Raw genomic sequence first — 27450 nt, 5'->3', positions numbered from 1 at the left:
AATTCGTGACCACCCCAAAATATTGAAAAATCCACCCAAAACCTAAAAAAAATTGAAATTTTTATATGAAAAACTTCTTTTGCCCATATCTCCTTAAATATGAGCGAAAAGGACTTTAATTCGTGACCACCCCCAAAAAATTGAAAAATCCACCCAAAACCTAAAAAAATTGAAATTTTTATATGAAAACCTTCTTTTGCCCATATCTCCTTAAATATGCGTCCTAGAGCGAAAAGGACTTTAATTCGTGACCACCCTCAAACAATTGAAAAATCCACCCAAAACCTAAAAAAATTGAAATTTTTATATGAAAAACTTCTTTTGCCCATATCTCCTAAACTAAGCGTCCTAAAGCGAAAAGGACTATAATTCGTGACCCCCCCAAAAAATTGAAAAATCCACCCAAAACCTAAAAAAATGGAAGTTTTTATATGAAAAACTTCTTTTGCCCATATCTCCTTAAATATGCGTCCTAGAGCGAAAAGGACTTTAATTCGTGACCACCCCAAAATATTGAAAAATCCACCCAAAACCTAAAAAAAATTGAAATTTTTATATGAAAAACTTCTTTTGCCCATATCTCCTTAAATATGAGCGAAAAGGACTTTAATTCGTGACCACCCCCAAAAAATTGAAAAATCCACCCAAAACCTAAAAAAATTTAAATTTTTATATGAAAAACTTCTTTTGCCCATATCTCCTTAAATATGCGTCCTAGAGCGAAAAGGACTTAAATTCGTGACCACCCCAAAAAATTTAAAAATCCACCCAAAACCTAAAAAAAAATTTAAATTTTTATATGAAAAATTTCTTTTGCCCATATCTCTTTAAATATGCGTCCTAGAGCGAAAAGGACTTTAATTCGTGACCACCCCCAAAAAATTGAAAAATCCACCCAAAACCTAAAAAAATTGAAATTTTTATATGGAAAATTTCTTTTGCCCATATCTCCTTAAATATGCGTCCTAGAGCGAAAAGGACTTTAATTCGTGACCACCCCCAAAAAATTGAAAAATCCACCCAAAACCTAAAAAAATTGAAATTTTTATATGAAAAACTTCTTTTGCCCATATCTCCTTAAATGTGCTTCCTAGAGCGAAAAGGACTTAAATTCGTGACCACCCCAAAAAATTTTAAAATCCACCCAAAACCTAAAATAATTGAAATTTTTATATGAAAAACTTCTTTTGCCCATATCTCCTAAACTAAGCGTCCTAGAGCGAAAAGGACTTTAATTCGTGACCACCCCCAAAAAATTGAAAAATCCACCCAAAACCTAAAAAAATTTAAATTTTTATACGAAAAACTTCTTTTGCCCATATCTCCTTAAATATGCGTCCTAGAGCGAAAAGGACTTTAATTCGTGACCACCCTCAAACAATTGCAAAATCCACCCAAAACCTAAAAAAAATTGAAATTTTTATATGAAAACCTTCTTTTGCCCATATCTCCTTAAATATGCGTCCTAGAGCGAAAAGGACTTTAATTCGTGACCACCCCCAAAAAATTGAAAAATCCACCCAAAACCTAAAAAAATTGAAATTTTTATATGGAAAACCTCTTTTGCCCATATCTCCTTAAATATGCGTCCTAGAGCGAAAAGGACTTTAATTCGTGACCACCCCCAAAAAATTGAAAAATCCACCCAAAACCTAAAAAAATTGAAATTTTTATATGGAAAACTTCTTTTGCCCATATCTCCTTAAATATGCGTCCTAGAGCGAAAAGGACTTTAATTCGTGACCACCCCCAAAAAATTGAAAAATCCACCCAAAACCTAAAAAAATTGAAATTTTAAATGAAAAACTTCTTTTGCCCATATCTCCTTAAATATGCGTCCTAGAGCGATAAGGACTTTATTCGTGACCACCCCAAAAAAATTGAAAAATCCACCCAAAACCTAAAAAAATTTAAATTTTTATATGAAAAACTTCTTTTGCCCATATCTCCTTAAATATGCGTCCTAGAGCGAAAAGGACTTTAATTCGTGACCACCCCAAAATATTGAAAAATCCACCCAAAACCTAAAAAAAATTGAAATTTTTATATGAAAAACTTCTTTTGCCCATATCTCCTTAAATATGAGCGAAAAGGACTTTAATTCGTGACCACCCCCAAAAAATTGAAAAATCCACCCAAAACCTAAAAAAATTTAAATTTTTATATGAAAAACTTCTTTTGCCCATATCTCCTTAAATATGCGTCCTAGAGCGAAAAGGACTTAAATTCGTGACCACCCCAAAAAATTTAAAAATCCACCCAAAACCTAAAAAAAAATTTAAATTTTTATATGAAAAACTTCTTTTGCCCATATCTCTTAAACTAAGCGTCCTAGAGCGAAAAGGACTTTAAATCGTGACCACCCCCAAAAAATTGAAATATGAAAAAATTGAAATTTTTATATGAAAACCTTCTTTTGCCCATATCTCCTTAAATATGCGTCCTAGAGCGAAAAGGACTTTAATTCGTGACCACCACCAAAAAATTTAAAAATCCACCCAAAACCTAAAAAATTGCAATTTTTATATGAAAAACATCTTTTGCCCATATCTCCTTAAATATGCGTCCTAGCGAGAAAGGGATTTTAATTCGTGACCACCCCCAAAAAATTGAAAAATCCACCCAAAACCTAAAAAAGATTAAATTTTTATATGAAAAATTTCTTTTGCCCATATCTCTTTAAATATGCGTCCTAGAGCGAAAAGGACTTTAATTCGTGACCACCCCCAAAAAATTGAAAAATCCACCCAAAACCTAAAAAAATTGAAATTTTTATATGGAAAATTTCTTTTGCCCATATCTCCTTAAATATGCGTCCTAGAGCGAAAAGGACTTTAATTCGTGACCACCCCCAAAAAATTGAAAAATCAACCCAAAACCTAAAAAAATTGAAATTTTAAATGAAAAACTTCTTTTGCCCATATCTCCTTAAATATGCGTCCTAGAGCGAAAAGGACTTTAATTCGTGACCACCCCCAAAAAATTGAAAAATCCACCCAAAACCTAAAAAAATTGAAATTTTTATATGAAAAACTTCTTTTGCCCATATCTCCTTAAATATGCTTCCTAGAGCGAAAAGGACTTAAATTCGTGACCACCCCAAAAAATTTTAAAATCCACCCAAAACCTAAAATAATTGAAATTTTTATATGAAAAACTTCTTTTGCCCATATCTCCTAAACTAAGCGTCCTAGAGCGAAAAGGACTTTAATTCGTGACCACCCCCAAAAAATTTAAAAATCCACCCAAAACCTAAAAAAATTTAAATTTTTATACGAAAAACTTATTTTGCCCATATCTCCTTAAATATGCGTCCTAGAGCGAAAAGGACTTTAATTCGTGACCACCCTCAAACAATTGCAAAACCCACCCAAAACCTAAAAAAAATTGAAATTTTTATATGAAAACCTTCTTTTGCCCATATCTCCTTAAATATGCGTCCTAGAGCGAAAAGGACTTTAATTCGTGACCACCCCCAAAAAATTGAAAAATCCACCCAAAACCTAAAAAAATTGAAATTTTTATATGGAAAACTTCTTTTGCCCATATCTCCTTAAATATGCGTCCTAGAGCGAAAAGGACTTTAATTCGTGCGTCCTAGAGCGAAAAGGACTTTAATTCGTGACCACCCTCAAACAATTGCAAAACCCACCCAAAACCTAAAAAAAATTGAAATTTTTATATGAAAACCTTCTTTTGCCCATATCTCCTTAAATATGCGTCCTAGAGCGAAAAGGACTTTAATTCGTGACCACCCCCAAAAAATTGAAAAATCCACCCAAAACCTAAAAAAATTGAAATTTTTATATGGAAAACTTCTTTTGCCCATATCTCCTTAAATATGCGTCCTAGAGCGAAAAGGACTTTAATTCGTGACCACCCCCAAAAAATTGAAAAATCCACCCAAAACCTAAAAAAATTGAAATTTTTATATGGAAAACTTCTTTTGCCCATATCTCCTTAAATATGCGTCCTAGAGCGAAAAGGACTTTAATTCGTGACCACCCCCAAAAAATTGAAAAATCCACCCAAAACCTAAAAAAATTGAAATTTTAAATGAAAAACTTCTTTTGCCCATATCTCCTTAAATATGCGTCCTAGAGCGATAAGGACTTTATTCGTGACCACCCCAAAAAAATTGAAAAATCCACCCAAAACCTAAAAAAATTTAAATTTTTATATGAAAAACTTCTTTTGCCCATATCTCCTTAAATATGCGTCCTAGAGCGAAAAGGACTTAAATTCGTGACCACCCCAAAAAATTTAAAAATCCACCCAAAACCTAAAAAAATTGAAATTTTTATATGAAAACCTTCTTTTGCCCATATCTCCTTAAATATGCGTCCTAGAGCGAAAAGGACTTTAATTCGTGACCACCCCCAAAAAATTTAAAAATCCACCCAAAACCTAAAAAATTGAAATTTTTATATGAAAAACATCTTTTGCCCATATCTCCTTAAATATGCGTCCTAGAGAGAAAGGGATTTTAATTCGTGACCACCCCCAAAAAATTGAAAAATCCACCCAAAACCTAAAAAAAATTAAATTTTTATATGAAAAATTTCTTTTGCCCATATCTCTTTAAATATGCGTCCTAGAGCGAAAAGGACTTTAATTCGTGACCACCCCCAAAAAATTGAAAAATCCACCCAAAACCTAAAAAAATTGAAATTTTAAATGAAAAACTTCTTTTGCCCATATCTCCTTAAATATGCTTCCTAGAGCGAAAAGGACTTAAATTCGTGACCACCCCAAAAAATTTTAAAATCCACCCAAAACCTAAAATAATTGAAATTTTTATATGAAAAACTTCTTTTGCCCATATCTCCTAAACTAAGCGTCCTAGAGCGAAAAGGACTTTAATTCGTGACCACCCCCAAAAAATTGAAAAATCCACCCAAAACCTAAAAAAATTGAAATTTTTATACGAAAAACTTCTTTTGCCCATATCTCCTTAAATATGCGTCCTAGAGCGAAAAGGACTTTAATTCGTGACCACCCCCAAAAAATTGAAAAATCCACCCAAAACCTAAAAAAATTGAAATTTTTATATGAAAACCTTCTTTTGCCCATATCTCCTTAAATATGCGTCCTAGAGCGAAAAGGACTTTAATTCGTGACCACCCTCAAACAATTGAAAAATCCACCCAAAACCTAAAAAAAATTGAAATTTTTATATGAAAACCTTCTTTTGCCCATATCTCCTTAAATATGCGTCCTAGAGCGAAAAGGACTTTAATTCGTGACCACCCCCAAAAAATTGAAAAATCCACCCAAAACCTACAAAAATTGAAATTTTTATATGGAAAACTTCTTTTGCTCATATCTCCTTAAATATGCGTCCTAGAGCGAAAAGGACTTTAATTCGTGACCACCCCCAAAAAATTGAAAAATCCACCCAAAACCTAAAAAAATTGAAATTTTTATATGGAAAACTTCTTTTGCCCATATCTCCTTAAAAATGCGTCCTAGAGCGAAAGGACTTTAATTCGTGACCACCCCCAAAAAATTGAAAAATCCACCCAAAACCTAAAAAAATTGAAATTTTTATATGAAAAACTTCTTTTGTCCATATCTCCTTAAATATGCGTCCTAGAGCGAAAAGGACTTAAATTCGTGACCACCCCAAAAAATTGAAAAATCCACCCAAAACCTAAAAAAAATTGAAATTTTTATATGAAAAACTTCTTTTGCCCATATCTCCTAAACTAAGCGTCCTAGAGCGAAAAGGACTTTAATTCGTGACCACCCCCAAAAAATTAAAAAATCCACCCAAAACCTAAAAAAATTGAAATTTTTATATGAAAAACTTCTTTTGCCCATATCTCCTTAAATATGCGTCCTAGAGAGAAAAGGACCACCCCCAAAAAATTGAAAAATCCACCCAAAACCTAAAAAAAAATTAAATTTTTATATGAAAAATTTCTTTTGCCCATATCTCTTTAAATATGCGTCCTAGAGCGAAAAGGTCTTTAATTCGTGACCACCCCCAAAAAATTAAAAAATCCATCCAAAACCTAAAAAAATTGAAATTTTTATATGAAAAACTTCTTTTGCCCATATCTCCTTAAATATGCGTCCTAGAGAGAAAAGGACCACCCCCAAAAAATTGAAAAATCCACCCAAAACCTAAAAAAAAATAAAATTTTAAATGAAAAACTTCTTTTGCCCATATCTCCTTAAATATGCGTCCTAGAGCGAAAAGGACTTTAATTCGTGACCACCCCCAAAAAATTGAAAAATCCACCCAAAACTTAAAAAAAATTAAATTTTTATATGAAAAACTTCTTTTGCCCATATCTCCTTAAATATGCGTCCTAGAGCGAAAAGGACTTTAATTCGTGACCACCCCCAAAAAGTTGAAAAATCCACCCAAAACCTAACAAAATTGAAATTTTTATATGAAAAACTTCTTTTGCCCATATCTCCTTAAATATGCGTCCTAGAGCGAAAAGGATTTTAATTCGTGACCACCCCAAAATATTGAAAAATCCACCCAAAACCTAAAAAAAATTGAAATTTTTATATGAAAAACTTCTTTTGCCCATATCTCCTTAAATATGAGCGAAAAGGACTTTAATTCGTGACCACCCCCAAAAAATTGAAAAATCCACCCAAAACCTAAAAAAATTGAAATTTTTATATGAAAACCTTCTTTTGCCCATATCTCCTTAAATATGCGTCCTAGAGCGAAAAGGACTTTAATTCGTGACCACCCTCAAACAATTGAAAAATCCACCCAAAACCTAAAAAAATTGAAATTTTTATATGAAAAACTTCTTTTGCCCATATCTCCTAAACTAAGCGTCCTAAAGCGAAAAGGACTATAATTCGTGACCCCCCCAAAAAATTGAAAAATCCACCCAAAACCTAAAAAAATGGAAGTTTTTATATGAAAAACTTCTTTTGCCCATATCTCCTTAAATATGCGTCCTAGAGCGAAAAGGACTTTAATTCGTGACCACCCCAAAATATTGAAAAATCCACCCAAAACCTAAAAAAAATTGAAATTTTTATATGAAAAACTTCTTTTGCCCATATCTCCTTAAATATGAGCGAAAAGGACTTTAATTCGTGACCACCCCCAAAAAATTGAAAAATCCACCCAAAACCTAAAAAAATTTAAATTTTTATATGAAAAACTTCTTTTGCCCATATCTCCTTAAATATGCGTCCTAGAGCGAAAAGGACTTAAATTCGTGACCACCCCAAAAAATTTAAAAATCCACCCAAAACCTAAAAAAAAATTTAAATTTTTATATGAAAAACTTCTTTTGCCCATATCTCCTAAACTAAGCGTCCTAGAGCGAAAAGGACTTTAAATCGTGACCACCCCCAAAAAATTGAAATATGAAAAAATTGAAATTTTTATATGAAAACCTTCTTTTGCCCATATCTCCTTAAATATGCGTCCTAGAGCGAAAAGGACTTTAATTCGTGACCACCCCCAAAAAATTTAAAAATCCACCCAAAACCTAAAAAATTGAAATTTTTATATGAAAAACATCTTTTGCCCATATCTCCTTAAATATGCGTCCTAGAGCGAAAAGGACTTAAATTCGTGACCACCCCAAAAAATTTAAAAATCCACCCAAAACCTAAAAAAATTGAAATTTTTATATGAAAACCTTCTTTTGCCCATATCTCCTTAAATATGCGTCCTAGAGCGAAAAGGACTTTAATTCGTGACCACCCCCAAAAAATTTAAAAATCCACCCAAAACCTAAAAAATTGAAATTTTTATATGAAAAACATCTTTTGCCCATATCTCCTTAAATATGCGTCCTAGAGAGAAAGGGATTTTAATTCGTGACCACCCCCAAAAAATTGAAAAATCCACCCAAAACCTAAAAAAAATTAAATTTTTATATGAAAAATTTCTTTTGCCCATATCTCTTTAAATATGCGTCCTAGAGCGAAAAGGACTTTAATTCGTGACCACCCCCAAAAAATTGAAAAATCCACCCAAAACCTAAAAAAATTGAAATTTTAAATGAAAAACTTCTTTTGCCCATATCTCCTTAAATATGCTTCCTAGAGCGAAAAGGACTTAAATTCGTGACCACCCCAAAAAATTTTAAAATCCACCCAAAACCTAAAATAATTGAAATTTTTATATGAAAAACTTCTTTTGCCCATATCTCCTAAACTAAGCGTCCTAGAGCGAAAAGGACTTTAATTCGTGACCACCCCCAAAAAATTGAAAAATCCACCCAAAACCTAAAAAAATTGAAATTTTTATACGAAAAACTTCTTTTGCCCATATCTCCTTAAATATGCGTCCTAGAGCGAAAAGGACTTTAATTCGTGACCACCCCCAAAAAATTGAAAAATCCACCCAAAACCTAAAAAAATTGAAATTTTTATATGAAAACCTTCTTTTGCCCATATCTCCTTAAATATGCGTCCTAGAGCGAAAAGGACTTTAATTCGTGACCACCCTCAAACAATTGAAAAATCCACCCAAAACCTAAAAAAAATTGAAATTTTTATATGAAAACCTTCTTTTGCCCATATCTCCTTAAATATGCGTCCTAGAGCGAAAAGGACTTTAATTCGTGACCACCCCCAAAAAATTGAAAAATCCACCCAAAACCTACAAAAATTGAAATTTTTATATGGAAAACTTCTTTTGCTCATATCTCCTTAAATATGCGTCCTAGAGCGAAAAGGACTTTAATTCGTGACCACCCCCAAAAAATTGAAAAATCCACCCAAAACCTAAAAAAATTGAAATTTTTATATGGAAAACTTCTTTTGCCCATATCTCCTTAAAAATGCGTCCTAGAGCGAAAGGACTTTAATTCGTGACCACCCCCAAAAAATTGAAAAATCCACCCAAAACCTAAAAAAATTGAAATTTTTATATGAAAAACTTCTTTTGTCCATATCTCCTTAAATATGCGTCCTAGAGCGAAAAGGACTTAAATTCGTGACCACCCCAAAAAATTGAAAAATCCACCCAAAACCTAAAAAAAATTGAAATTTTTATATGAAAAACTTCTTTTGCCCATATCTCCTAAACTAAGCGTCCTAGAGCGAAAAGGACTTTAATTCGTGACCACCCCCAAAAAATTAAAAAATCCACCCAAAACCTAAAAAAATTGAAATTTTTATATGAAAAACTTCTTTTGCCCATATCTCCTTAAATATGCGTCCTAGAGAGAAAAGGACCACCCCCAAAAAATTGAAAAATCCACCCAAAACCTAAAAAAAAATTAAATTTTTATATGAAAAATTTCTTTTGCCCATATCTCTTTAAATATGCGTCCTAGAGCGAAAAGGTCTTTAATTCGTGACCACCCCCAAAAAATTAAAAAATCCATCCAAAACCTAAAAAAATTGAAATTTTTATATGAAAAACTTCTTTTGCCCATATCTCCTTAAATATGCGTCCTAGAGAGAAAAGGACCACCCCCAAAAAATTGAAAAATCCACCCAAAACCTAAAAAAAAATAAAATTTTAAATGAAAAACTTCTTTTGCCCATATCTCCTTAAATATGCGTCCTAGAGCGAAAAGGACTTTAATTCGTGACCACCCCCAAAAAATTGAAAAATCCACCCAAAACTTAAAAAAAATTAAATTTTTATATGAAAAACTTCTTTTGCCCATATCTCCTTAAATATGCGTCCTAGAGCGAAAAGGACTTTAATTCGTGACCACCCCCAAAAAGTTGAAAAATCCACCCAAAACCTAACAAAATTGAAATTTTTATATGAAAAACTTCTTTTGCCCATATCTCCTTAAATATGCGTCCTAGAGCGAAAAGGATTTTAATTCGTGACCACCCCAAAATATTGAAAAATCCACCCAAAACCTAAAAAAAATTGAAATTTTTATATGAAAAACTTCTTTTGCCCATATCTCCTTAAATATGAGCGAAAAGGACTTTAATTCGTGACCACCCCCAAAAAATTGAAAAATCCACCCAAAACCTAAAAAAATTGAAATTTTTATATGAAAACCTTCTTTTGCCCATATCTCCTTAAATATGCGTCCTAGAGCGAAAAGGACTTTAATTCGTGACCACCCTCAAACAATTGAAAAATCCACCCAAAACCTAAAAAAATTGAAATTTTTATATGAAAAACTTCTTTTGCCCATATCTCCTAAACTAAGCGTCCTAAAGCGAAAAGGACTATAATTCGTGACCCCCCCAAAAAATTGAAAAATCCACCCAAAACCTAAAAAAATGGAAGTTTTTATATGAAAAACTTCTTTTGCCCATATCTCCTTAAATATGCGTCCTAGAGCGAAAAGGACTTTAATTCGTGACCACCCCAAAATATTGAAAAATCCACCCAAAACCTAAAAAAAATTGAAATTTTTATATGAAAAACTTCTTTTGCCCATATCTCCTTAAATATGAGCGAAAAGGACTTTAATTCGTGACCACCCCCAAAAAATTGAAAAATCCACCCAAAACCTAAAAAAATTTAAATTTTTATATGAAAAACTTCTTTTGCCCATATCTCCTTAAATATGCGTCCTAGAGCGAAAAGGACTTAAATTCGTGACCACCCCAAAAAATTTAAAAATCCACCCAAAACCTAAAAAAAAATTTAAATTTTTATATGAAAAACTTCTTTTGCCCATATCTCCTAAACTAAGCGTCCTAGAGCGAAAAGGACTTTAAATCGTGACCACCCCCAAAAAATTGAAATATGAAAAAATTGAAATTTTTATATGAAAACCTTCTTTTGCCCATATCTCTTTAAATATGCGTCCTAGAGCGAAAAGGACTTTAATTCGTGACCACCCCCAAAAAATTTAAAAATCCACCCAAAACCTAAAAAATTGAAATTTTTATATGAAAAACATCTTTTGCCCATATCTCCTTAAATATGCGTCCTAGCGAGAAAGGGATTTTAATTCGTGACCACCCCCAAAAAATTGAAAAATCCACCCAAAACCTAAAAAAAATTAAATTTTTATATGAAAAATTTCTTTTGCCCATATCTCTTTAAATATGCGTCCTAGAGCGAAAAGGACTTTAATTCGTGACCACCCCCAAAAAATTGAAAAATCCACCCAAAACCTAAAAAAATTGAAATTTTTATATGGAAAATTTCTTTTGCCCATATCTCCTTAAATATGCGTCCTAGAGCGAAAAGGACTTTAATTCGTGACCACCCCCAAAAAATTGAAAAATCCACCCAAAACCTAAAAAAATTGAAATTTTTATATGAAAAACTTCTTTTGCCCATATCTCCTTAAATGTGCTTCCTAGAGCGAAAAGGACTTAAATTCGTGACCACCCCAAAAAATTTTAAAATCCACCCAAAACCTAAAATAATTGAAATTTTTATATGAAAAACTTCTTTTGCCCATATCTCCTAAACTAAGCGTCCTAGAGCGAAAAGGACTTTAATTCGTGACCACCCCCAAAAAATTGAAAAATCCACCCAAAACCTAAAAAAATTTAAATTTTTATACGAAAAACTTCTTTTGCCCATATCTCCTTAAATATGCGTCCTAGAGCGAAAAGGACTTTAATTCGTGACCACCCTCAAACAATTGCAAAATCCACCCAAAACCTAAAAAAAATTGAAATTTTTATATGAAAACCTTCTTTTGCCCATATCTCCTTAAATATGCGTCCTAGAGCGAAAAGGACTTTAATTCGTGACCACCCCCAAAAAATTGAAAAATCCACCCAAAACCTAAAAAAATTGAAATTTTTATATGGAAAACTTCTTTTGCCCATATCTCCTTAAATATGCGTCCTAGAGCGAAAAGGACTTTAATTCGTGACCACCCCCAAAAAATTGAAAAATCCACCCAAAACCTAAAAAAATTGAAATTTTTATATGGAAAACTTCTTTTGCCCATATCTCCTTAAATATGCGTCCTAGAGCGAAAAGGACTTTAATTCGTGACCACCCCCAAAAAATTGAAAAATCCACCCAAAACCTAAAAAAATTGAAATTTTAAATGAAAAACTTCTTTTGCCCATATCTCCTTAAATATGCGTCCTAGAGCGATAAGGACTTTATTCGTGACCACCCCAAAAAAATTGAAAAATCCACCCAAAACCTAAAAAAATTTAAATTTTTATATGAAAAACTTCTTTTGCCCATATCTCCTTAAATATGCGTCCTAGAGCGAAAAGGACTTTAATTCGTGACCACCCCAAAATATTGAAAAATCCACCCAAAACCTAAAAAAAATTGAAATTTTTATATGAAAAACTTCTTTTGCCCATATCTCCTTAAATATGAGCGAAAAGGACTTTAATTCGTGACCACCCCCAAAAAATTGAAAAATCCACCCAAAACCTAAAAAAATTTAAATTTTTATATGAAAAACTTCTTTTGCCCATATCTCCTTAAATATGCGTCCTAGAGCGAAAAGGACTTAAATTCGTGACCACCCCAAAAAATTTAAAAATCCACCCAAAACCTAAAAAAAAATTTAAATTTTTATATGAAAAACTTCTTTTGCCCATATCTCCTAAACTAAGCGTCCTAGAGCGAAAAGGACTTTAAATCGTGACCACCCCCAAAAAATTGAAATATGAAAAAATTGAAATTTTTATATGAAAACCTTCTTTTGCCCATATCTCCTTAAATATGCGTCCTAGAGCGAAAAGGACTTTAATTCGTGACCACCACCAAAAAATTTAAAAATCCACCCAAAACCTAAAAAATTGCAATTTTTATATGAAAAACATCTTTTGCCCATATCTCCTTAAATATGCGTCCTAGCGAGAAAGGGATTTTAATTCGTGACCACCCCCAAAAAATTGAAAAATCCACCCAAAACCTAAAAAAGATTAAATTTTTATATGAAAAATTTCTTTTGCCCATATCTCTTTAAATATGCGTCCTAGAGCGAAAAGGACTTTAATTCGTGACCACCCCCAAAAAATTGAAAAATCCACCCAAAACCTAAAAAAATTGAAATTTTTATATGGAAAATTTCTTTTGCCCATATCTCCTTAAATATGCGTCCTAGAGCGAAAAGGACTTTAATTCGTGACCACCCCCAAAAAATTGAAAAATCCACCCAAAACCTAAAAAAATTGAAATTTTAAATGAAAAACTTCTTTTGCCCATATCTCCTTAAATATGCGTCCTAGAGCGAAAAGGACTTTAATTCGTGACCACCCCCAAAAAATTGAAAAATCCACCCAAAACCTAAAAAAATTGAAATTTTTATATGAAAAACTTCTTTTGCCCATATCTCCTTAAATATGCTTCCTAGAGCGAAAAGGACTTAAATTCGTGACCACCCCAAAAAATTTTAAAATCCACCCAAAACCTAAAATAATTGAAATTTTTATATGAAAAACTTCTTTTGCCCATATCTCCTAAACTAAGCGTCCTAGAGCGAAAAGGACTTTAATTCGTGACCACCCCCAAAAAATTTAAAAATCCACCCAAAACCTAAAAAAATTTAAATTTTTATACGAAAAACTTATTTTGCCCATATCTCCTTAAATATGCGTCCTAGAGCGAAAAGGACTTTAATTCGTGACCACCCTCAAACAATTGCAAAATCCACCCAAAACCTAAAAAAAATTTAAATTTTTATATGAAAACCTTCTTTTGCCCATATCTCCTTAAATATGCGTCCTAGAGCGAAAAGGACTTTAATTCGTGACCACCCCCAAAAAATTGAAAAATCCACCCAAAACCTAAAAAAATTGAAATTTTTATATGGAAAACTTCTTTTGCCCATATCTCCTTAAATATGCGTCCTAGAGCGAAAAGAACTTTAATTCGTGACCACCCCCAAAAAATTGAAAAATCCACCTAAAACCTAAAAAAATTGAAATTTTTATATGGAAAACTTCTTTTGCCCATATCTCCTTAAATATGCGTCCTAGAGCGAAAAGGACTTTAATTCGTGACCACCCCCAAAAAATTGAAAAATCCTCCCAAAACCTAAAAAAATTGAAATTTTAAATGAAAAACTTCTTTTGCCCATATCTCCTTAAATATGCGTCCTAGAGCGATAAGGACTTTATTCGTGACCACCCCAAAAAAATTGAAAAATCCACCCAAAACCTAAAAAAATTTAAATTTTTATATGAAAAACTTCTTTTGCCCATATCTCCTTAAATATGCGTCCTAGAGCGAAAAGGACTTAAATTCGTGACCACCCCAAAAAATTTAAAAATCCACCCAAAACCTAAAAAAATTGAAATTTTTATATGAAAACCTTCTTTTGCCCATATCTCCTTAAATATGCGTCCTAGAGCGAAAAGGACTTTAATTCGTGACCACCCCCAAAAAATTTAAAAATCCACCCAAAACCTAAAAAATTGAAATTTTTATATGAAAAACATCTTTTGCCCATATCTCCTTAAATATGCGTCCTAGAGAGAAAGGGATTTTAATTCGTGACCACCCCCAAAAAATTGAAAAATCCACCCAAAACCTAAAAAAAATTAAATTTTTATATGAAAAATTTCTTTTGCCCATATCTCTTTAAATATGCGTCCTAGAGCGAAAAGGACTTTAATTCGTGACCACCCCCAAAAAATTGAAAAATCCACCCAAAACCTAAAAAAATTGAAATTTTTATATGGAAAATTTCTTTTGCCCATATCTCCTTAAATATGCGTCCTAGAGCGAAAAGGACTTTAATTCGTGACCACCCCCAAAAAATTGAAAAATCCACCCAAAACCTAAAAAAATTGAAATTTTAAATGAAAAACTTCTTTTGCCCATATCTCCTTAAATATGCGTCCTAGAGCGAAAAGGACTTTAATTCGTGACCACCCCCAAAAAATTGAAAAATCCTCCCAAAACCTAAAAAAATTGAAATTTTAAATGAAAAATTTCTTTTGCCCATATCTCCTTAAATATGCGTCCTAGAGCGAAAAGGACTTTAATTCGTGACCACCCCCAAAAAATTGAAAAATCCACCCAAAACCTAAAAAAATTGAAATTTTAAATGAAAAACTTCTTTTGCCCATATCTCCTTAAATATGCGTCCTAGAGCGAAAAGGACTTTAATTCGTGACCACCCTCAAACAATTGCAAAATCCACCCAAAACCTAAAAAAAATTTAAATTTTTATATGAAAACCTTCTTTTGCCCATATCTCCTTAAATATGCGTCCTAGAGCGAAAAGGACTTTAATTCGTGACCACCCCCAAAAAATTGAAAAATCCACCCAAAACCTAAAAAAATTGAAATTTTTATATGGAAAACTTCTTTTGCCCATATCTCCTTAAATATGCGTCCTAGAGCGAAAAGAACTTTAATTCGTGACCACCCCCAAAAAATTGAAAAATCCACCTAAAACCTAAAAAAATTGAAATTTTTATATGGAAAACTTCTTTTGCCCATATCTCCTTAAATATGCGTCCTAGAGCGAAAAGGACTTTAATTCGTGACCACCCCCAAAAAATTGAAAAATCCTCCCAAAACCTAAAAAAATTGAAATTTTAAATGAAAAACTTCTTTTGCCCATATCTCCTTAAATATGCGTCCTAGAGCGATAAGGACTTTATTCGTGACCACCCCAAAAAAATTGAAAAATCCACCCAAAACCTAAAAAAATTTAAATTTTTATATGAAAAACTTCTTTTGCCCATATCTCCTTAAATATGCGTCCTAGAGCGAAAAGGACTTAAATTCGTGACCACCCCAAAAAATTTAAAAATCCACCCAAAACCTAAAAAAATTGAAATTTTTATATGAAAACCTTCTTTTGCCCATATCTCCTTAAATATGCGTCCTAGAGCGAAAAGGACTTTAATTCGTGACCACCCCCAAAAAATTTAAAAATCCACCCAAAACCTAAAAAATTGAAATTTTTATATGAAAAACATCTTTTGCCCATATCTCCTTAAATATGCGTCCTAGAGAGAAAGGGATTTTAATTCGTGACCACCCCCAAAAAATTGAAAAATCCACCCAAAACCTAAAAAAAATTAAATTTTTATATGAAAAATTTCTTTTGCCCATATCTCTTTAAATATGCGTCCTAGAGCGAAAAGGACTTTAATTCGTGACCACCCCCAAAAAATTGAAAAATCCACCCAAAACCTAAAAAAATTGAAATTTTTATATGGAAAATTTCTTTTGCCCATATCTCCTTAAATATGCGTCCTAGAGCGAAAAGGACTTTAATTCGTGACCACCCCCAAAAAATTGAAAAATCCACCCAAAACCTAAAAAAATTGAAATTTTAAATGAAAAACTTCTTTTGCCCATATCTCCTTAAATATGCGTCCTAGAGCGAAAAGGACTTTAATTCGTGACCACCCCCAAAAAATTGAAAAATCCACCCAAAACCTAAAAAAATTGAAATTTTTATATGAAAAACTTCTTTTGCCCATATCTCCTTAAATATGCGTCCTAGAGCGAAAAGGACTTTAATTCGTGACCACCCCCAAAAAATTGAAAAATCCACCCAAAACCTAAAAAAATTGAAATTTTTATATGGAAAACTTCTTTTGCTCATATCTCCTTAAATATGCGTCCTAGAGCGAAAAGGACTTTAATTCGTGACCACCCCCAAAAAATTGAAAAATCCACCCAAAACCTAAAAAAATTGAAATTTTTATATGGAAAACTTCTTTTGCCCATATCTCCTTAAAAATGCGTCCTAGAGCGAAAGGACTTTAATTCGTGACCACCCCCAAAAAATTGAAAAATCCACCCAAAACCTAAAAAAATTGAAATTTTTATATGAAAAACTTCTTTTGTCCATATCTCCTTAAATATGCGTCCTAGAGCGAAAAGGACTTAAATTCGTGACCACCCCAAAAAATTGAAAAATCCACCCAAAACCTAAAAAAAATTGAAATTTTTATATGAAAAACTTCTTTTGCCCATATCTCCTAAACTAAGCGTCCTAGAGCGAAAAGGACTTTAATTCGTGACCACCCCCAAAAAATTAAAAAATCCACCCAAAACCTAAAAAAATTGAAATTTTTATATGAAAAACTTCTTTTGCCCATATCTCCTTAAATATGCGTCCTAGAGAGAAAAGGACCACCCCCAAAAAATTGAAAAATCCACCCAAAACCTAAAAAAAAATTAAATTTTTATATGAAAAATTTCTTTTGCCCATATCTCTTTAAATATGCGTCCTAGAGCGAAAAGGACTTTAATTCGTGACCACCCCCAAAAAATTGAAAAATCCACCCAAAACCTAAAAAAATTGAAATTTTTATATGGAAAACTTCTTTTGCCCATATCTCCTTAAATATGCGTCCTAGAGCGAAAAGGACTTTAATTCGTGACCACCCCCAAAAAATTGAAAAATCCACCCAAAACCTAAAAAATTGAAATTTTAAATGAAAAACTTCTTTTGCCCATATCTCCTTAAATATGCGTCCTAGAGCGAAAAGGACTTTAATTCATGACCACCCCCAAAAAATTGAAAAATCCACCCAAAACCTAAAAAAATTGAAATTTTTATATGAAAAACTTCTTTTGCCCATATCTCCTTAAATATGCGTCCTAGAGCGAAAAGGACTTTAATTCGTGACCACCCCCAAAAAATTGAAAAATCCACCCAAAACCTAAAAAAATTGAAATTTTTATATGGAAAACTTCTTTTGCCCATATCTCCTAAAATATGCGTCCTAGAGCGAAAAGGACTTTAATTCGTGACCACCCTCAAACAATTGAAAAATCCACCCAATACCTAAAAAAATTGAAATTTTTTATATGAAAAATTTCTTTTGCCCATATCTCCTTAAATATGCGTCCTAGAGCGAAAAGGACTTTAATTCGTGACCACCCCCAAAAAATTTCAAAATCCACCCAAAACCTAAAAAAATTGAAATTTTTATATGAAAACATTCTTTTGCCCATATCTCCTTAAATATGCGTCCTAGAGCGAAAAGGACTTTAATTCGTGACCACCCCCAAAAAATTGAAAAATCCACCCAAAACCTAAAAAAATTGAAATTTTTATATGGAAAACTTCTTTTGCTCATATCTCCTTAAATATACGTCCTAGAGCGAAAAGGACTTTAATTCGTGACCACCCCCAAAAAATTGAAAAATCCACCCAAAACCTAAAAAAATTGAAATTTTTATATGAAAAACTTCTTTTGCCCATATCTCCTAAAATATGCGTCCTAGAGCGAAAAGGACTTTAATTCGTGACCACCCTCAAACAATTGAAAAATCCACCCAATACCTAAAAAAATGGAAATTTTTTATATGAAAAATTTCTTTTGCCCATATCTCCTTAAATATGCGTCCTAGAGCGAAAAGGACTTTAATTCGTGACCACCCCCAAAAAATTGAAAAATCCACCCAAAACCTAAAAAAAATTAAATTTTTATATGAAAACCTTCTTTTGCCCATATCTCCTTAAATATGCGTCCTAGAGCGAAAAGGACTTTAATTCGTGACCACCCCCAAAAAATTGAAAAATCCACCCAAAACCTAAAAAAATTGAAATTTTTATATGGAAAACTTCTTTTGCTCATATCTCCTTAAATATGCGTCCTAGAGCGAAAAGGACTTTAATTCGTGACCACCCCCAAAAAATTGAAAAATCCACCCAAAACCTAAAAAAATTGAAATTTTTATATGGAAAACTTCTCGCCCATATCTCCTTAAATATGCGTCCTAGAGCGAAAAGGACTATAATTCGTGACCACCCCAAAAAATTGAAAAATCCACCCAAAACCTAAAAAAATTTAAGTTTTTATATGAAAAACTTCTTTTTTAAAATTTCTTTTGCCCATATCTCTTTAAATATGCGTCCTAGAGCGAAAAGGACTTTAATTCGTGACCACCCCCAAAAAAATTGAAAAATCCACCCAAAACCTAAAAAAATTGAAATTTTAAATGAAAAACTTCTTTTGCCCATATCTCCTTAAATATGCGTCCTAGAGCGAAAAGGACTTTAATTCGTGACCACCCCCAAAAAATTGAAAAATCCACCCAAAACCTAAAAAAAAATTAAATTTTTATATGAAAAACTTCTTTTGCCCATATCTCCTTAAATATGCGTCCTAGAGCGAAAAGGACTTAAATTCGTGACCACCCCAAAAAATTGAAAAATCCACCCAAAACCTAAAAAAATTGAAATTTTTGTATGAAAAACTTCTGTTGCCCATATTTCCTAAACTAAGCGTCCTAGAGCGAAAAGGACTTTAATTCGTGACCACCCCCAAAAAATTGAAAAATCCACCCAAAACCTAAAAAAATTGAAATTTTTATACGAAAAACTTCTTTTGCCCATATCTCCTTAAATATGCGTCCTAGAGCGAAAAGGACTTTAATTCGTGACCACCCCCAAAAAATTGAAAAATCCACCCAAAACCTAAAAAAATTGAAATTTTTATATGAAAACCTTCTTTTGCCCATATCTCCTTAAATATGCGTCCTAGAGCGAAAAGGACTTTAATTCGTGACCACCCCCAAAAAATAGAAAAATCCACCCAAAACCTAAAAAAATTGAAATTTTTATACGAAAAACTTCTTTTGCCCATATCTCCTTAAATATGCGTCCTAGAGCGAAAAGGACTTTAATTCGTGACCACTCCCAAAAAATTGAAAAATCCACCCAAAACCTAAAAAAACCGAAATTTTTATATGAAAACCTTCTTTTGCCCATATCTCCTTAAATATGCGTCCTAGAGCGAAAAGGACTTTAATTCGTGACCACCCCCCAAAAGTTGAAAAATCCACCCAAAACCTAAAAAAATTGAAATTTTTATATGAAAAACTTCTTTTGCCCATATCTCCTTAAATATGCATCCTAGAGCGAAAAGGACTTTAATTCGTGACCACCCCAAAATATTGAAAAATTCACCCAAAACCTAAAAAAAATTGAAATTTTTATATGAAAAACTTCTTTTGCCCATATCTCCTTAAATATGCGTCCTAGAGCGAAAAGGACTTTAATTCGTGACCACCCCAAAAAATTGAAAAATCCACCCAAAACCTAAAAAAATTGAAATTTTTATACGAAAAACTTCTTTTGCCCATATCTCCTTAAATATGCGTCCTAGAGCGAAAAGGACTTTAATTCGTGACCACCCCCAAAAAATTGAAAAATCCACCCAAAACCTAAAAAAATTGAAATTTTTATATGAAAACCTTCTTTTGCCCATATCTCCTTAAATATGCGTCCTAGAGCGAAAAGGACTTTAATTCGTGACCACCCCCAAAAAGTTGAAAAATCCACCCAAAACCTAAAAAAATTGAAATTTTTATATGAAAACCTTCTTTTGCCCATATCTCCTTAAATATGCGTCCTAGAGCGAAAAGGACTTTAATTCGTGACCACCCCCAAAAAGTTGAAAAATCCACCCAAAACCTAAAAAAATTGAAATTTTTATATGGAAAACTTCTTTTGCCCATATCTCCTTAAATATGCGTCCTAGAGCGAAAAGGACTTTAATTCGTGACCACCCCCAAAAAATTGAAAAATCCACCCAAAACCTAAAAAAATTGAAATTTTTATATGAAAACCTTCTTTTGCCCATATCTCCTTAAATATGCGTCCTAGAGCGAAAAGGACTTTAATTCGTGACCACCCCCAAAAAATTGAAAAATCCACCCAAAACCTAAAAAAATTGAAATTTTTATATGAAAAACTTCTTTTGCCCATATCTCCTAAACTAAGCGTCCTGGAGCGAAAAGGACTATAACTCGTGACCACCCCAAAAAATTTAAAAATCCACCCAAAACCTAAAAAAAATTGAAATTTTTATATGAAAAACTTCTTTTGCCCATATCTCCTTAAATATGCGTCCTAGAGCGAAAAGGACTTTAATTCGTGACCACCCCCAAAAAATTGAAAAATCCACCCAAAACCTAAAAAAATTGAAATTTGTATATGAAAACCTTCTTTTGCCCATATCTCCTTAAATATGCGTCCTAGAGCGAAAAGGACTTTAATTCGTGACCACCCTCAAACAATTGAAAAATCCACCCAAAACCTAAAAAAAATTGAAATTTTTATATTCGTGACCACCCCAAAAAATTGAAAAATCCACCCAAAACCTAAAAAAAATTGAAATTTTTATATGAAAAACTTCTTTTGCCCATATCTCCTTAAATATGCGTCCTAGAGCGAAAAGGACTTTAATTCGTGACCACCCCCAAAAAATTGAAAAATCCACCCAAAACCTAAAAAAATTGAAATTTTTATATGAAAACCTTCTTTTGCCCATATCTCCTTAAATATGCGTCCTAGAGCGAAAAGGACTTTAATTCGTGACCACCCCCAAAAAATTGAAAAATCCACCCAAAACCTAAAAAAAAATTAAATTTTTATATGAAAAACTTCTTTTGCCCATATCTCCTTAAATATGCGTCCTAGAGCGAAAAGGACTTAAATTCGTGACCACCCCAAAAAATTGAAAAATCCACCCAAAACCTAAAAAAATTGAAATTTTTATATGAAAAACTTCTGTTGCCCATATTTCCTAAACTAAGCGTCCTAGAGCGAAAAGGACTTTAATTCGTGACCACCCCCAAAAAATTGAAAAATCCACCCAAAACCTAAAAAAATTGAAATTTTTATACGAAAAACTTCTTTTGCCCATATCTCCTTAAATATGCGTCCTAGAGCGAAAAGGACTTTAATTCGTGACCACCCCCAAAAAATTGAAAAATCCACCCAAAACCTAAAAAAATTGAAATTTTTATATGAAAACCTTCTTTTGCCCATATCTCCTTAAATATGCGTCCTAGAGCGAAAAGGACTTTAATTCGTGACCACCCCCAAAAAATAGAAAAATCCACCCAAAACCTAAAAAAATTGAAATTTTTATACGAAAAACTTCTTTTGCCCATATCTCCTTAAATATGCGTCCTAGAGCGAAAAGGACTTTAATTCGTGACCACTCCCAAAAAATTGAAAAATCCACCCAAAACCTAAAAAAACCGAAATTTTTATATGAAAACCTTCTTTTGCCCATATCTCCTTAAATATGCGTCCTAGAGCGAAAAGGACTTTAATTCGTGACCACCCCCCAAAAGTTGAAAAATCCACCCAAAACCTAAAAAAATTGAAATTTTTATATGAAAAACTTCTTTTGCCCATATCTCCTTAAATATGCATCCTAGAGCGAAAAGGACTTTAATTCGTGACCACCCCAAAATATTGAAAAATTCACCCAAAACCTAAAAAAAATTGAAATTTTTATATGAAAAACTTCTTTTGCCCATATCTCCTTAAATATGCGTCCTAGAGCGAAAAGGACTTTAATTCGTGACCACCCCAAAAAATTGAAAAATCCACCCAAAACCTAAAAAAATTGAAATTTTTATACGAAAAACTTCTTTTGCCCATATCTCCTTAAATATGCGTCCTAGAGCGAAAAGGACTTTAATTCGTGACCACCCCCAAAAAATTGAAAAATCCACCCAAAACCTAAAAAAATTGAAATTTTTATATGAAAACCTTCTTTTGCCCATATCTCCTTAAATATGCGTCCTAGAGCGAAAAGGACTTTAATTCGTGACCACCCCCAAAAAGTTGAAAAATCCACCCAAAACCTAAAAAAATTGAAATTTTTATATGAAAACCTTCTTTTGCCCATATCTCCTTAAATATGCGTCCTAGAGCGAAAAGGACTTTAATTCGTGACCACCCCCAAAAAGTTGAAAAATCCACCCAAAACCTAAAAAAAATTGAAATTTTTATATGGAAAACTTCTTTTGCCCATATCTCCTTAAATATGCGTCCTAGAGCGAAAAGGACTTTAATTCGTGACCATCCCCAAAAAATTGAAAAATCCACCCAAAACCTAAAAAAATTGAAATTTTTATATGAAAAACTTCTTTTGCCCATATCTCCTTAAATATGCGTCCTAGAGCGAAAAGGACTTTAATTCGTGACCACCCCCAAAAAATTGAAAAATCCACCCAAAACCTAAAAAAATTTAAATTTTTATATGAAAAACTTCTTTTGCCCATATCTCCTAAACTAAGCGTCCTAGAGCGAAAAGGACTATAACTCGTGACCACCCCAAAAAATTTAAAAATCCACCCAAAACCTAAAAAAAATTGAAATTTTTATATGAAAAACTTCTTTTGCCCATATCTCCTTAAATATGCGTCCTAGAGCGAAAAGGACTTTAATTCGTGACCACCCCCAAAACATTGAAAAATCCACCCAAAACCTAAAAAAATTGAAATTTTTATATGAAAACCTTCTTTTGCCCATATCTCCTTAAATATGCGTCCTAGAGCGAAAAGGACTTTAATTCGTGACCACCCTCAAACAATTGAAAAATCCACCCAAAACCTAAAAAAATTGAAATTTTTATATTCGTGACCACCCCAAAAAATTGAAAAATCCACCCAAAACCTAAAAAAAATTGAAATTTTTATATGAAAAACTTCTTTTGCCCATATCTCCTTAAATATGCGTCCTAGAGCGAAAAGGACTTTAATTCGTGACCACCCCCAAAAAATTGAAAAATCCACCCAAAACCTAAAAAAATTGAAATTTTTATATGAAAACCTTCTTTTGCCCATATCTCCTTAAATATGCGTCCTAGAGCGAAAAGGACTTTAATTCGTGACCACCCTCAAACAATTGAAAAATCCACCCAAAACCTAAAAAAATTGAAATTTTTATATGAAAACCTTCTTTTGCCCATATCTCCTTAAATATGCGTCCTAGAGCGAAAAGGACTTTAATTCGTGATCACCCCCAAAAAGTTGAAAAATCCACCCAAAACCTAAAAAAATTTAAATTTTTATATGAAAAACTTCTTTTGCCCATATCTTCTTAAATATGCGTCCTAGAGCGAAAAGGACTTTAATTCATGACCACGCCAAAATATTGAAAAATCCACCCAAAACCTAAAAAAATTGAAATTTTTATATGAAAAACTTCTTTTGCCCATATCTCCTTAAATATGCGTCCTAGAGCGAAAAGGACTTTAATTCGTGACCAACCCCAAAAAATTGAAAAATCCACCCAAAACCTAAAAAAATTGAAATTTTTATATGAAAAACTTCTTTTGCCCATATCTCCTAAACTAAGATTCTAGAGCGAAAAGGACTTTAATTCGTGACCACCCCAAAAAATTGAAAAATCCACCCAAAACCTAAAAAAATTGAAATTTTTATATGAAAAACTTCTTTTGCCCATATCTCCTTAAATATGCGTCCTAGAGCGAAAAGGACTTTAATTCGTGACCACCCCCAAAAAATTGAAAAATCCACCCAAAACCTAAAAAAATTGAAATTTTAAATGAAAAACTTCTTTTGCCCATATCTCCTTAAATATGCGTCCTAGAGCGAAAAGGACTTTAATTCATGACCACCCCCAAAAAATGGAAAAATCCACCCAAAACCTAAAAAAATTGAAATTTTTATATGAAAAACTTCTTTTGCCCATATCTCCTTAAATATGCGTCCTAGAGCGAAAAGGACTTTAATTCGTGACCACCCCAAAAAATTGAAAAATCCACCCAAAACCTAAAAAAATTGAAATTTTTATATGGAAAACTTCTTTTGCCCATATCTCCTAAAATATGCGTACTAGAGCGAAAAGGACTTTAATTCGTGACCACCCTCAAACAATTGAAAAATCCACCCAATACCTAAAAAAATTGAAATTTTTTATATGAAAAATTTCTTTTGCCCATATCTCCTTAAATATGCGTCCTAGAGCGAAAAGGACTTTAATTCGTGACCACCCCCAAAAAATTTCAAAATCCACCCAAAACCTAAAAAAATTGAAATTTTTATATGAAAACATTCTTTTGCCCATATCTCCTTAAATATGCGTCCTAGAGCGAAAAGGACTTTAATTCGTGACCACCCCCAAAAAATTGAAAAATCCACCCAAAACCTAAAAAAATTGAAATTTTTATATGGAAAACTTCTTTTGCTCATATCTCCTTAAATATGCGTCCTAGAGCGAAAAGGACTTTAATTCGTGACCACCCCCAAAAAATTGAAAAATCCACCCAAAACCTAAAAAAATTGAAATTTTTATATGGAAAACTTCTTTTGCCCATATCTCCTAAAATATGCGTCCTAGAGCGAAAAGGACTTTAATTCGTGACCACCCTCAAACAATTGAAAAATCCACCCAATACCTAAAAAAATTGAAATTTTTTATATGAAAAATTTCTTTTGCCCATATCTCCTTAAATATGCGTCCTAGAGCGAAAAGGACTTTAATTCGTGACCACCCCCAAAAAATTGAAAAATCCACCCAAAACCTAAAAAAAAATTAAATTTTTATATGAAAACCTTCTTTTGCCCATATCTCCTTAAATATGCGTCCTAGAGCGAAAAGGACTTTAATTCGTGACCACCCCCAAAAAATTGAAAAATCCACCCAAAACCTAAAAAAATTGAAATTTTTATATGGAAAACTTCTTTTGCTCATATCTCCTTAAATATGCGTCCTAGAGCGAAAAGGACTTTAATTCGTGACCACCCCCAAAAAATTGAAAAATCCACCCAAAACCTAAAAAAATTGAAATTTTTATATGGAAAACTTCTTTCGCCCATATCTCCTTAAATATGCGTCCTAGAGCGAAAAGGACTATAATTCGTGACCACCCCAAAAAATTGAAAAATCCACCCAAAACCTAAAAAAATTTAAGTTTTTATATGAAAAACTTCTTTTTTAAAATTTCTTTTGCCCATATCTCTTTAAATATGCGTCCTAGAGCGAAAAGGACTTTAATTCGTGACCACCCCCAAAAAAATTGAAAAATCCACCCAAAACCTAAAAAAATTGAAATTTTGAATGAAAAACTTCTTTTGCCCATATCTCCTTAAATATGCGTCCTTGAGCGAAAAGGACTTTGATTCGTGACCACCCCCAAAAAATTGAAAAATCCACCCAAAACCTAAAAAAAAATTAAATTTTTATATGAAAAACTTCTTTTGCCCATATCTCCTTAAATATGCGTCCTAGAGCGAAAAGGACTTAAATTCGTGACCACCCCAAAAAATTTAAAAATCCACCCAAAACCTAAAAAAATTGAAATTTTTATATGAAAAACTTCTGTTGCCCATATTTCCTAAACTAAGCGTACTAGAGCGAAAAGGACTTTAATTCGTGACCACCCCCAAAAAATTGAAAAATCCACCCAAAACCTAAAAAAATTGAAATTTTTATACGAAAAACTTTTTTTGCCCATATCTCCTTAAATATGCGTCCTAGAGCGAAAAGGACTTTAATTCGTGACCACCCCCAAAAAATTGAAAAATCCACCCAAAACCTAAAAAAATTGAAATTTTTATATGGAAAACTTCTTTTGCCCATATCTCCTTAAATATGCGTCCTAGAGCGAAAAGGACTTTAATTCGTGACCACCCCCAAAAAATTGAAAAATCCACCCAAAACCTAAAAAAATTGAAATTTTTATATGGAAAACTTCTTTTGCTCATATCTCCTTAAATATGCGTCCTAGAGCGAAAAGGACTTTAATTCGTGACCACCCCCAAAAAATTGAAAAATCCACCCAAAACCTAAAAAAATTGAAATTTTTATATGGAAAACTTCTTTTGCCCATATCTCCTAAAATATGCGTCCTAGAGCGAAAAGGACTTTAATTCGTGACCACCCTCAAACAATTGAAAAATCCACCCAATACCTAAAAAAATTTAAATTTTTTATATGAAAAATTTCTTTTGCCCATATCTCCTTAAATATGCGTCCTAGAGCGAAAAGGACTTTAATTCGTGACCACCCCCAAAAAATTGAAAAATCCACCCAAAACCTAAAAAAAAAATTAAATTTTTATATGAAAACCTTCTTTTGCCCATATCTCCTTAAATATGCGTCCTAGAGCGAAAAGGACTTTAATTCGTGACCACCCCCAAAAAATTGAAAAATCCACCCAAAACCTAAAAAAATTGAAATTTTTATATGGAAAACTTCTTTTGCTCATATCTCCTTAAATATGCGTCCTAGAGCGAAAAGGACTTTAATTCGTGACCACCCCCAAAAAATTGAAAAATCCACCCAAAACCTAAAAAAATTGAAATTTTTATATGGAAAACTTCTTTCGCCCATATCTCCTTAAATATGCGTCCTAGAGCGAAAAGGACTTTAATTCGTGACCACCCCCAAAAAATTGAAAAATCCACCCAAAACCTAAAAAAATTGAAATTTTTATATGGAAAACTTCTTTTGCCCATATCTCCTAAAATATGCGTCCTAGAGCGAAAAGGACTTTAATTCGTGACCACCCTCAAACAATTGAAAAATCCACCCAATACCTAAAAAAATTGAAATTTTTTATATGAAAAATTTCTTTTGCCCATATCTCCTTAAATATGCGTCCTAGAGCGAAAAGGACTTTAATTCGTGACCACCCCCAAAAAATTGAAAAATCCACCCAAAACCTAAAAAAAAAATTAAATTTTTATATGAAAAACTTCTTTTGCCCATATCTCCTAAACTAAGCGTCCTAGAGCGAAAAGGACTTTAATTCGTGACCACCCCCAAAAAATTGAAAAATCCACCCAAAACCTAAAAAAATTGAAATTTTTATACGAAAAACTTCTTTTGCCCATATCTCCTT

The sequence above is a fragment of the Haematobia irritans genome, chromosome 3 (assembly GCF_050003625.1).
Source record: "Haematobia irritans isolate KBUSLIRL chromosome 3, ASM5000362v1, whole genome shotgun sequence".
NCBI classification, from domain to species: domain Eukaryota; kingdom Metazoa; phylum Arthropoda; class Insecta; order Diptera; family Muscidae; genus Haematobia; species Haematobia irritans.
The sequence above is the reverse complement of the archived record's forward strand: the minus strand, read 5'-3'. Positions refer to the sequence as shown.